At 47.7% G+C, this 12,545-nt stretch overlaps 1 protein-coding gene across 5 annotated transcripts in view; it reads right to left on the reverse strand.

Moving 5' to 3' along the window:
• The window catches only part of LRRC20 (leucine rich repeat containing 20), an 81,570-nt gene that overhangs the window by 47,358 nt on the left and 21,667 nt on the right, over positions 1-12,545 (reverse strand). The gene's annotated exons all lie outside the window — the stretch shown is intronic.

The following is a 12,545-nucleotide window of genomic DNA, read 5'->3' on the forward strand; positions in this document are numbered from 1 at the left end:
CTTCTCTAAGAGCACAGTCTGCTAGCCAGAACGCAGAAGGCACCCGATGACCAGCACTCATAGCCGTGAGCTTGAGGCCTCACAGGATCCACAACTTTCTCTGGGATCATCAGACTTGACGGTGAAGCTGTAGTCTTAAGGATATTTATAATAGTCTGCTGCTTTGAAAACAGGCAATTCGCACAGACTCTGTGGTTTGACTTTCTTCCCTGTCCTGTGACTCTGAAGACAAGCCTGTCCAAGAGGCGGCAGGGAAACCTCTGTGGAGAAGAGCCTGGCAGTTCCTCAAATGGTTAAACCTAAAGTTACTGTATGACCCATCAATTCCACTCCTGGATATATCAATAATATTCCTATATGCCGGCAATAACTATAGTTTTTAAGGATTCTATTCCAAACCACGATATAATATAAAATAGAGGAGTTCCTGCTGTGGCATAGCAGAAATGAATCCAACTAATAACCATGAAGTCGCGGGTTTGATCCCTGGCCTTGCTCAGTGGGTTAAGGATTCGGCATTGCCATGAGCTGTAGTGTAGATTTCAGACATGGCTTGGATCCTGCGTTGCTGTGGCTGTGGTGTAGGCCAGCAGCTGCAGCTCTAATCCGACCCCTAGCTTAGGAACCTCCATATGCCATGGGTGCGGCCCTAAAAAGCAAAAAAAGATTTTTTTTCAATAAAGATAAAATAATATAAAATAGAGAAAATCATAATGGAAAATGTATGTGACCAATATCAAGAAAGGTAGAAAAGTTCACAAAGATATTTTTAAATTAGATTTATACATGAACATATACAACATTCAGGGACATGTCAAAATATTGAACTGAAGGTGATTTTTTTTTGGCCATATCCACAGCAAGAAATTAGATCCTGGGCCAGGGATTGAACCTGTGCCACAGTAGTGACCTAAGCCACAGCAGGGGCAATGCCGGATCCTTAACCACCAGTCCATCAGGGAACTCCTGATGGTGATTTTTTTTAAAAATTTACAAATTGTTTAATGGAATTCCTGCTCAAATCCCCAAAGTTTGTTTGTTTGTTTGTTTGTTTTTTAAACTGGATGAAATAGTTTTTCTCTTTCTTTCTTTCTTTTTAGGGCCACACCTGTGGCATATGGAAGTTCCCAGGCTAGGGGTCAAAACGGAACTGCAGCTGCCAGGCTACACCACAGCCACAGCAACGCCAGATATGAGCCACATCTGTGACCTACATCACAGCTTTTGGCAATGCCAGATCCTTAATCCACTGGGCAAGGCCAGGGATTGAACCCACATCCTCATGGATACTAGTTGGGGTACTCCCACTGAGCCACAATGGGAACTCCTTGATGAAATAGTTTTAAATTTCAACTGAGGAATAAGCAAGTAAGATTCTCTAAAAGACAAGATGGAGTGATAACAAATTTTATAAGGCTATAGTAATTAAAATAGAGGATAACAGGAAAAAATAGATCATAATCTCAGCAGAAAATAATCTGACTAGTATCCACGAGGATGCAGGTTCGATACCTGGCCTCACTCAGTGGGTTAAGGATCCGGCTTTGCCGTGAGCTGTGTAGGTTGCAGATGTGGCTGGGATCCTGTGTTGCTGTAGCCACAGCTACAGCTCCAATTCGACCCCTAGCCTGGGAACCTCCGTGTGCCATGGGTGCAGCCCTAAAAAGACAAAAAAAAAAAGATCATAGAAAGAAAATGCACAGTTCAGAAAGTACAGTCCATAAATAACATGTCTTAATTTAATAAATGCTAAAGGAGGATTCACAAATAAATTTGGGAAGGGAAGGAATAATAACTGACGTCAGAATAACAAATCAGTAATTTTGGGAACCCAAACAAGAGAAAGACTCTAAGTTAACCAAAGAATCAAAACAAAACTCGAGATAGAATTCTATTTTATTTCTTTTCTTTTTTTTTTCTTTCTTTTTTTTTTTTTTTTGGCTGCACCTGTTCCTGGGCCAGGGGTCTGAGCTACTGCAGTGACAGCACCAGATCATTAACCTGCTAAAGCCACAAGGGAACTCCCTAGAATTATATTTTAAATAGTTTTTGAAATTAAACAAAGTCCGAAGTAAACATAATTTAACATTCATACAACCTCCTAATAGAGGATGACTTTCTAAACCTCGAAGCCATAAAAGAATCACAAAGGGAGTTCCCATCATGGCTCAGCAGAAATGAATCCAACCAATGAGGTTGCAGGTTCTATCCCTGGCCTCGCTCAGTGGGTTAAGGATCTGGCATTGCTGTGAGCTGTGGTGTAGGTCGCAGATGCAGCTCAGATCTGGCATTGCTGTGGCTGTGGTGCAGACCAGCAGCTGAAGCTTCAATTCCACCCCTAGCCTGGGAACTAAAGCTGCAGGTATGGCCCTAAAAAGACTAAATAAATAAATACATAAATTTTAAAAATAGAAAAAATAAAGGTATCATAAAAAGAGCTTTTATTGGAAAAAATAACCTGGCCAATTCAAGGATAAAGTGGGTCAGCTCCCTGTGAAAGTGAGAAACAGAGAAGGAAGATCTGTGAAAGAAAGACAGTCGATCTCTGTCTTGAAATGGAGCAGAAGCTAGGAAATGGAACTTTCAGGACTCAGACATCACTGAAGAATCATACAATGCACTCCTGCTCCCTGCTCATGATGAAGGCAGAAGAGACAGAAAGCCACCAAGCTGTTCAAGCTATTTCCAAGGGTCCTCAAAGCAGGTGTCTTATTGAGATCAGCCCAGAAACGTCCAGCCCTCAGTCTCGTTCCTCCCACCTGGGCTTGCCACAAGCCATCCCAACCACCCTACGCTCCCAGTCCTTGGTGCAAGCAACACACAGCCTTGCCTCATTTGGCCACTGACATAGTCACAGGAGCACATGGCCCCACACCTAGAGGCTGCTGAGGGCCCAGAATGCATCCACACTTGCTGCTTTCATTTGCCTTCCACAGAGAGCTATCAAGGCCCTACTGTGTGCCAGGCACCATTCTGCACTGTGCCCTGTGGCTTCCCTATGTTTTTTGGCGGTGGTGTGGCACCTAGGGCATATGGAAGTTCCTAGGCTAGGGGTTGAATCAGAGCTGCAGCTGCCAGCCACAGTAACACCAGATCCGAGTCACCTCTTCAACCTACACCATAACTTGCAGCAATGTCAGATCCTTAACCCAATGAGAGAGGCCAGGGATTAAACCTGCATCCCCGTGGATATTAGTTGGGTTCATTACCACTGAGCCACAACGGGGAACTCCCATCCTGTTTTTTTGTTTTGGTTTGGTTCTTGGCAGTTCCATCCGTTTCCTCCATCCTTTGGTGCACAGGAAGGAAGGTGCGCCATGAAACACCTGCTCGAAACAGTCTGGCTGGGATGTGATGCCAACACCCTCCAGCCAGGCCATGTCACCAGCCACTAACCCAGCCGGTGAACTCCCCATGCTGGGAGGAGAAGTCCATCATCTCGGGGAACAGTGCTTCATGTCCCTGGGACAAGAATATGGAGATCCAGGTACCCAGACAGGAAGGAGCAAACCTCAACTTGGCCCAGTCAACTTCCCATCTGAGCAGAAGGAGCAAAAAAATTCTCAGCCATTCCCTGGGGGATGAGGATAATAGCAACTGTAAATAGTACCAGTCACTATTTCTTTCTTCTTTTTTTTTTTTTTTTTTTTTTTTTTTTTGTCTTTTTCTCCTTTTAGGGCCACACCCACGGGCATATGGAGGTTCCCAGGCTAGGGGTCTAATAGGAGCTGGAGCTGCAGCTGCCGGCCTATGCCACAGCCACAGCAACAACAGATCCGAGCCACATCTGCAACCTACACCACAGCTCACGGCAATGCCAGCTCCTCAAGCCACTGAGCAAGGCCAGGGATTAAACCTGAAAACCTCATGGTTCCTAGTCAGATTCATTTCCACTGTGCCACGACGGGAACTCCCCCAGTCACTATTTCATATGAGCTAGCTTGTAACCCTTCTGTACCTATAAGGACATTGCAAGTGACTTGCCCAAAGTCCCTCAGCTGAAAGTAGGGAAGTAAGATTTGGATGCAAATTAGGCTGATCAGGCAGCTGGGGGTCCTAACCATTGTGCTATCCCACCACCTTGAGTCAAGCAAGTGCAGGGGACCTGCCTCTGGGCCAGAGAAGGAGGAGTCCCTGCTGAGCAGGGGCTTGGCTACAAACTCTTGTCGGCCTTTCCAGCTCAGCACCCATGATCTGGGGACAGAGGCCCTGCGGCCTTCTTCATGAGACTTTTGTCCTCAGAAAATTCTTCTCCAGGTCTAATTCAAAGGATGGGTACCTTCTACACCTGCTATAACTGTCCGTGGCAGAGAAAAGCCCCCAGAGCTCAGCCAAGTTCAAGGCTGGGCCCTGGGGCTTACGGGGGCAGACAACACCACTTCTGGGGGACACAACTAGGATGCAGTCAGGGGTCAGGTCCCACGAAGGGAGACCTGCCCAGGGAAGAGGAGACCCAGGCTGGAGACAGGTGAGTGGTCCTCAAGGATCCATGGGATGTCACCAAGAAAAGAGTCCCATCCTCTCTGGGTCCTCAGAGCCAAGAGCATAGTGGCTGGTTCACCAGCCATAGGAAAAGGCCACACATGAAGAAGGGATGTTACATCTTGGGTGATCAGGCAGGGTCACCAGAGAGGACCCCTGCACCAGATGGAGGCCGAGTGGCCTCAAAGGTCTCAGTCCACTCAAAAGAACAAGCAAAGCTAATGTCACAAGTACTATGTGCCAGGAGTAGGTGCTTTTTATGTATTAACTCATTAAATTCCCATAACAACCAGGAGTGACCCTCTCAGGAGGACAATGAGGCCTCTGCTGATAATTGTCCAAGGTCATTTGGGGAGAGGTGATGGAGTTGCAAAGAACTGGAGCACAAAGATTTCAGGAGGGTGATCAACTTGTCCCAGTTTGCCCAAGATGTTTCCGATTTTAGCACCCCAAGTCCTGCATCCTGGTGGACTCCTCCTTGGTCCCAGACAACTCAGAACAATTGGTGGCCCTAGATTCCAGCTGCGCACTGATGAGAGATTATTAGAATCAGACAAGAAGGGAAGGCAAGGGCCATGGCGTGAGCGAAAGCCCTCTGGGGCGCCACCTTTGAGCCCTGCCTCCTCCTGCAATTTCCTGGAGCCTCACCAGAAAGGAAGGCTCCAGCCCCATAATCGTTTCAAGCTCCCTGGTGGTGCATACATGCCCACAGACTCCACCAGGGACTCGGGGATACTAACCATAGGGGCCTCCATCAACAGCTGGATGGCAGCTGGATTCATTTGAGTGTGCCTTTCCCCGGTGCCCCACCCCACGCGCCCCCACCAACACCTGAGCTATAGCAGAGACCAGAGACCCTTGGGGGGAAGGCACTGTAATAAACACAAGGCATAATTATCCTCATAATTATTATTGCCAGAAGGCCAAATTGCACATCCCCAAACCTCTAATTTAGAATAGTACTTTGTGTTAATAAAGAAGCTTTTTAATTCAAAATGCATGGGTCCTTCATTAAAGGTTATCTCATCAAGTCTAATGAATGCCTGATGAAAAGTAACTCGTGGGCAAAACCAACAAAATCCAAGCAGTAAACAGAACGTTCTGCGGGAAGTCGGGGGCAGGGGGTCGGGGGGTGGGGGGGTGTGAAGCTTGTGTTGTTCCTTAAAAATACGGAACTCTGATCCCTGCTTAGTCCCGGCTCAGAGGTGGGCCCGGTGGAAGGACCCTGCGGGGGAGCAGCGAGAGTCCCAGAGCCCCTGGCAACAGAGTCACAGAGCCCAAGGAGAAAGTGTCGGGGACACAGGCTGGCAGGTGCCTGGGCATCATGGCCTGACCAAGGCTGTAGGAGGAAATATGCCACCAGTGTGACCCGCTCCCACCCAGAACGTCTTCTTTTTCACAAAATGTCTCTTTTCACAAATGACTTTTTTCAGGGAATCTCAGGATTAGAAGAAGGTTGAAAGTCATTTAGCCCAACTTTCCCAAACTTTCCAGTAAGAATCAGCTGGAGAGCTGATTCCTAGGCCCCTACCCCCTCAGTGGGTCTGGAATGGGACCAGGGAATTTGTGGCGGGTTTGTTTTTGTTGTTTTGCTCTGTAGGGCCACACCCATGGCATATGGAAGTTCTCAGGCTAGGAGAGCTGCAGCTGCCATCCTACACCACAGCTGCAGCAACTCAGGATCTGAGCCGTATCTGCGACCTACACTACAGCTCATGGCAACACCGGATCCTTAATCCACTGAGTGAGGCCAGGGATCAAACCCACATCCTCGTGGATACTAGTTGGATTCGTTTCCACTGTGCCAAAGGGGGAATTCCCGAGAATTTGTGTTTTTAACAAGTATTCCCAGGTGATTTTTATCAATAAGCAAGCTTGAGAACACTGAGTAATGCAGCCTCCAAGCTCAGACCTAAAATTCTTACAATGTCTCCATCAGAGCGCACAGAGTTCTTATTGAACACTTCTGCTGATGGGGGGCTCACCTCCCTCCCACAGAATGGTTTTAACTGTTAGAGAGTTCTTTCATCAACTATATGATAACTGCTACCCTGCTACTACCTAATGTTCCTTCTGCCCTTTTGGCTTACATATAGATATTTTCCCCTGCATGAAAATGCTTTACATGCATGAGGATGAAGGACACTATAAGCTTTACTCCAGGCAAAACATGCCAGAAACCTCAATCCCCATGACTCTTTTTGGCTGTGCCCGCAGCATGCAAACGTTCCCGGACCAGGGATCGAACCCGAGCCACAGCAGTGACAACATTGAATCCTTAACTGCTAGGACACTAGGGAACTCCAATCCCCATGACTTTAGATGCTTCCTTCAGAGAATTGGGACCAGCCCAACCCAGACTCTGGCCCATCCAGAACTGACTCCTGTGCAGGCTCTCAGTCTGTCCTGAATGACCACAGCTACCATTCACTGACATCAGCTGTGTGTCTGAAACTGCTCAGAACCTTAGACCTACAATCTCATCTACTCCTTGCGACTACTCTGTAGGGGCAGCTCTATACTTACCCTCCTTGAACAGAGGAGGAAACTGAGTCACAGAGAAGTTAAAGACTGGATTGCTCAAGGTCACATGATTTATCCTAGGTCACCCATGTTAATGAAATAATAACATTTATAAAGTGCTTTCTACATGCAAGTCAGTGATCTCAGCTTTAATTTTTAAATTTATTTTTCTTTATTTATTGAGGTACAGTTGATGTACAATATTATATAAGTTTCAAGTGCACAATCGTGATTCCCAATTTTTAAAGGTTATACTCCATTTATAGTTTAAAAATATTGGCTATATTCCCTATGCTGTACAATATAGCCTTGTAGTTTATTTATACATAATAGTTTGTACCTCTTACTCCCCTACCCCTATTTTGCCCTCTGCCCCTTCCCTCTTCCCACTGGTAACCATTAGTCTATTCTCTGTATCTGTGAGTCTGTTTTTTTTTTTTTTTTTTTTTGTCTTTTGTCTTTTTGTCTCTTTTGTTGTTGTTGTTGTTGCTATTTCTTGGGCCGCTCCCGCGGCATATGGAGGTTCCCAGGCTAGGGGTTGAATCGGAGCTGTAGCCACCGGCCTACGCCAGAGGCACAGCAACGCAGGATCCGAGCCGCGTCTGCGACCTACACCACAGCTCACGGCAACGCCGGATCGTTAACCCACTGAGCAAGGGCAGGGACCGAACCCGCAACCTCATGGTTCCTAGTCGGATTCGTTAACCACTGCGCCACGACGGGAACTCCGTGTTTCTTTTTTGTTATAGTCAATAGTTTGTTTGTTTTCAGACTCCACATATAAGTGGTGTCAATAGTGTTTGTCTTTCTCTGGCTTGTTTCACAAAGCAGAAAACCCTCCCAGTCCATCCATGTGGTTGCAGATGGCCAAATTTCATCCTCTTCTATGGCCGAGTAGTAGGATATTAACTCTTAATCCTCACTATGGCTTTGTGAGGTGGAAACTATTTATTATCCCCATCTTTGTTTCTAGAGGAAGAATCTGAGACACAGAGCTCCAGGCTTGGTTAGTAAGTGGCAGGGCTGGCCCGGAGCTCACAGTCCCAGCTGCTATGTACACAGCCTCCCTTCAATATGCAGTTCTCACTTGGGATGATCAGCTGCTCTGAAAGAAAACAGTGAGTTCCAGGGAACACACAGGTCTTTCAAGATTTACAGTGGATTCCTGTGGCCACTGGTATATTGCAGTTACCATGGAGCTATATTAAGGGGACTTAGAGTTGAAAGAGCTGGTGAAAGAGTTATCCAGAGCCTAGATATATCATTTATTGGCTGTGGACCTCAAGCAGGACCCTTTGGCTCCTACACCCTTGGTCTGCATCTCAGGTAAATGCCAAGGTTAGAGCTGATCACCAGTGAGACCACTCGCAGCTGCCATTGCAGATTCCAGCTGGTGGTTCTCAGACTTGGCCCCACCCTGGGCCAACCTCCTGAGGAGCTTTACAGACTCTTGATACCTAAGCCTCATTCCCAGAGATTCCAACTTAATTACTAAGAACTGGGGCTTGGGAATCAGGGGTTCTCAAGCTCCCCATGTCATCCTAGCATGCAGCCAGGGAAGAGAACTCTGCACTATGCCATCACCTCTCAAACCACAGCGTGTCAACAGATTACCTGGGGATCCTGCAAAGACAGGTTTCTGATGCTGCAGGCCTGGACCTGTATTTCTGTCAGGCAGGTCCAAGGACCACTCTCAGTAGCAAGAACTACTCAACAGAGTGGATCTCAAAGTGGAGTCCCCAGACCTACAGCATCAGCCTCTCCCCAGACCCTGTTAGAAATGCACATTCTCAGGCCCTACACCAGCCCTACAGAAGCAGAAGCTCTGGGGGTGGGGTCGGGCCACCTATGCTTTAACAAGCCCTCCAACTCGAGTTTGAGAGTCACTAGCTTTGAGGGACTGCGCCTCCACCAGCTGCGGCGACTTGGACGGATGGTGACATGACAGCACCTCACATTAACTCAGTGCTGGCTGGTCTATGCCTCTGCAGGCACCTCTGAATTTGCTCACTCATGGAAAGCTATTTTGCCCTAAGTGCCTGCCCCCCTCCCTCAGACCAGGTTATTTCAAGACAGAGCCACTGTCTCTTCATTCTTCTCTCCTGCTTATACATGTTTCTGGCTCTGAAAGAGGCACAGGCGGCCCTCGGTGTGGAAGCATCTGGAGCCCCTCTGCTCTCAGCTGTGGGGTCTCACGAAAATGACTTCTCCAGGGGGCTTATCTCCTCTTGTGTAAAAGTGGGTATGGACCATGGATGTGGGTCTCAGGCAGACTGGATATTCTGTGACTCCATGATTCTACGGAGCAAAGATCTTTGACAGTGCTCCCACAAGCTGCAGCCAAGCATTTCTGAATTGTCTGTCCTTAGAACATGCTAGAACATGCGCTGTAATGAGGGGATCTGAGGTTCAGCGAAGTTGCTCACCCAGGCCCACACGTGAAGAGCTGGGATTTGAACCCAGAGTGGTCCAACTCCAAAGCCCGTGCTCTTTCCACAACCCTACATTAGTCTACACCACTCTATACTCATTCTTAGCACGCTCAGAGGAGAGTCCTAACAAAAAGGTCATATAACAATAGCTCATCTTCGCAAGGAGATCCTGCTGTGTAGCACTGGGGACTGCATCTAGTCACTTATGATGGAGCATGATAATGTGAGAAAAAGAATGTATATATGTATGTGTGTGACAGGGTCACCTTGCTGTACAGCAGAAAATTGACAGAACACTGTAAACCAGCTATAATGGAAAAAATTAAAATCTTAAAAAAAAATAGCTTATCTTTATATGGCACTTCCTACGTGCCTGAGATTTTTCTAAGTATTTGACACAATTTTTCTTTTCCTTCTTTTTCTTTTTTGGCCACCCTGTGGCATATGGAGTTCCTAGGCCAGGGATCAATTCCAAGCCAGAGTCGAAACCTATGTCACAGCTGCAGCAATGCCAGATCACTAACCCACTGCTCTGGGCCGGGATTGAACCTGCATCCCTGCCATGGCAGAGACACCGTCAATCCTGTTGCATCACAATAGGAACCTCTGACACAATTTTTCTAACTAGTCTTCACAACACTCCCATAAAATGGGAATATTATGTTCATCCTTGGTTTAGGGATTTTTTTTTGGTCATGCCTGCAGCATGCAAAAGTTCCCAGGGCAGGGATCAAACTTGTGCCACAGCAGTGACAACACCAGATCCTTCATCTGCTGTGCCACAAGGGAACTCCTGTTCGCTCCTGTAGAAACCAAGGCCTAGTAGGTAAACAGAAGAGTTGCAACGAGAACCCAGGCAGTCTGGCTCCCCTACCCTCAGAAAGCTCAGTTTAGCAGAATAAGACATGGGGTTGTGTGAGGCCATTGGAATAGAGGGCCTGGGCTGGGGTGGGAGGGTTGAGACTCTCATTCGGGAGGTTGGGTTAGAGAAAATCAATTTTTCTGGAACATGAAAATGAAAACTTAGATGTGGGCCTGCTGGGAAGAGCCAGCAGCCCTCCTGGAGGATCAAACCTCTAGCACCTTCATGTATATTCAAGGGCAAGGGGCTGGGAGATGGCATCCTGACATAAGAAGCAAAACTGTAAAGAGCTGGGACTCTGAGATTGGACTACCAGTCTCTGAACTGCTGTTTAATCTCCAGAACCAGGAGGTGCAGGGTGCAGAGAGCAAGCAAAACAACAATCTTAAAGGACTGGCGTCAATGCACCACTGCACACAATTAGGCTGGATTTTTGTTGGTGGTGGTGGTGTTGCTGTTTTATTTTATTGCCTTTTGTCTTTGTAGGCCCAGACCTGCGGCATGTGGAAGTTCCCAGGCTAGGGGTCGAATTGAAGCTACGGCTGCCGGCCTACGCCAGAGTCACGGCAACGCCGGATCCCTAACCCACTGAGCAAGGTCAGGGATCAAACCTGCATCCTCATGGATACTAGTTGGATTCGTTAACCACTGAGCCACAACGGGAACTCCTCCCTGGATTCTAATTGCTATTTGTACACAGTGTTTACACAGCAAACTAGGTCTGGAAAGTTTAAGGCCAAAAAAGGCCCTGGTCCCACTGCCTCCTGGCAAATCCCCTGCCCTAGAACTTTAGGGATTTTGCTGGTGTTTAATTCCCAATCTCTAGAGAAGACCTTTCTGGCCTTTTCCCATCTCTGTCATGCTGCCTGGAAAGGAAAGGTCACTGGAGGGGGAGTTCACCAAGCATGAGAGAAGTCCGGAAAGTTCTACCACAGCAGCAGTTATACAGGGCCCTGGCAGGGAGGAGTTAGAGAGAGAAGGGCAGAAAGGCACTCAGGAAAGGCGAAATGTGCATAGCATCTTCTAAGAACATGGGGAGACCACTGAATTTGAACATGGCCGTGGCCCTGGCGGCGAGTGGGGGGGGCGCTGATTCTTTTTTCTTTTGTTTTCCTTTATGGGGCTGCACCAGCGGCATATGGAAATTCCCAGGCTAAGGGTCGAATTGGAGCTATAGCTGCCGGCCTACACACAGCCACTGAAACGCCGGATCTGAGCCTCGTCCGCAACTAATGCCACAGCTTGCAGCAAGGCTGGGTCCTTAACCCACTGAGCGAGGCCAGGGACCAAACCCACATCCTCATGGACACTATGTCGTATTCTTAAGCCACTGAGCGACAACAGGAACTCCAGGGGTGTTGATTTTTTCACCACCTACTTTATAGATCTCTGTATCCTATAACATCTTTACAGTAAGCACTTATTACTTCTTACAGATATCCTCAATTTAAAGAAAGTCATGGAGTTCCTGTGGTGGCTCAGTGGTTAGCAAACACGACTAGCATGTTCGATCCCTGGCCTCACTCAGTGGGTTAAGGATCCGGCATTGCTGTGAGCTGTGGTGTAGGTTGCAGAAGAGGCTCGGACCCCACGTTGCTGTGACTCTGGTGTAGGCCGGCGGCTACAGCTCTGATTAGACCCTTAGCCTGGGAACTTCCATATGCTGCGGGTGCAGCCCTAGAAAAGACAAAGAAAATAAGTTAATTAAAATAAAACAAAAATAAAGTCACATCCCTAACATTCAGCTATGCATGGAGAATGTGTTAAGAAGGCTGGCTTAGGTGAGATTAGTCCTGATAGGGATGTGGGAAACAGGGTAAAATCCCGTGGATGCCATGCTCAGAGGGGCTACTGCAGGGGGCAGCTGACGAAACTGCACACATGAGCATCTGGACTCTCAGAGGTCTTTCTCCCTGACCTGCTGCAGAAGCCCCAGCCTCTCCACTAAATGATGGGACTGCAGAGTGTCTGCCTTCAAAGCAAAGCTGAGCTTCTGGCCCCTGGCCATCTCCTGACACTCAACAGTCAGGAGATGCTCTAACCACACAAGAACGGCCAGAGACCTTAAAGGGAAGAGGTGCCTACTGCGTGGGCCAGAGCTCTCGATTCCTCCAGCTCCAAATGAAGGCTTTTCTTGGGCCGGGTCTCTCTTGCTGTGGGGTCTCAGGCAAGTTACTTAACCCCAGCCTCAGTTTCCCCTTCAACAAAATGAGAACAAGATTTCATGCAACACCTCTACAAGCATG

The sequence above is a fragment of the Sus scrofa genome, chromosome 14 (assembly GCF_054392235.1).
Source record: "Sus scrofa isolate SSC_HxYL_T2T_F1_AM1 chromosome 14, Sscrofa_HxYL_maternal_Yorkshire_Landrace_v2.0, whole genome shotgun sequence".
Classification (NCBI taxonomy): domain Eukaryota; kingdom Metazoa; phylum Chordata; class Mammalia; order Artiodactyla; family Suidae; genus Sus; species Sus scrofa.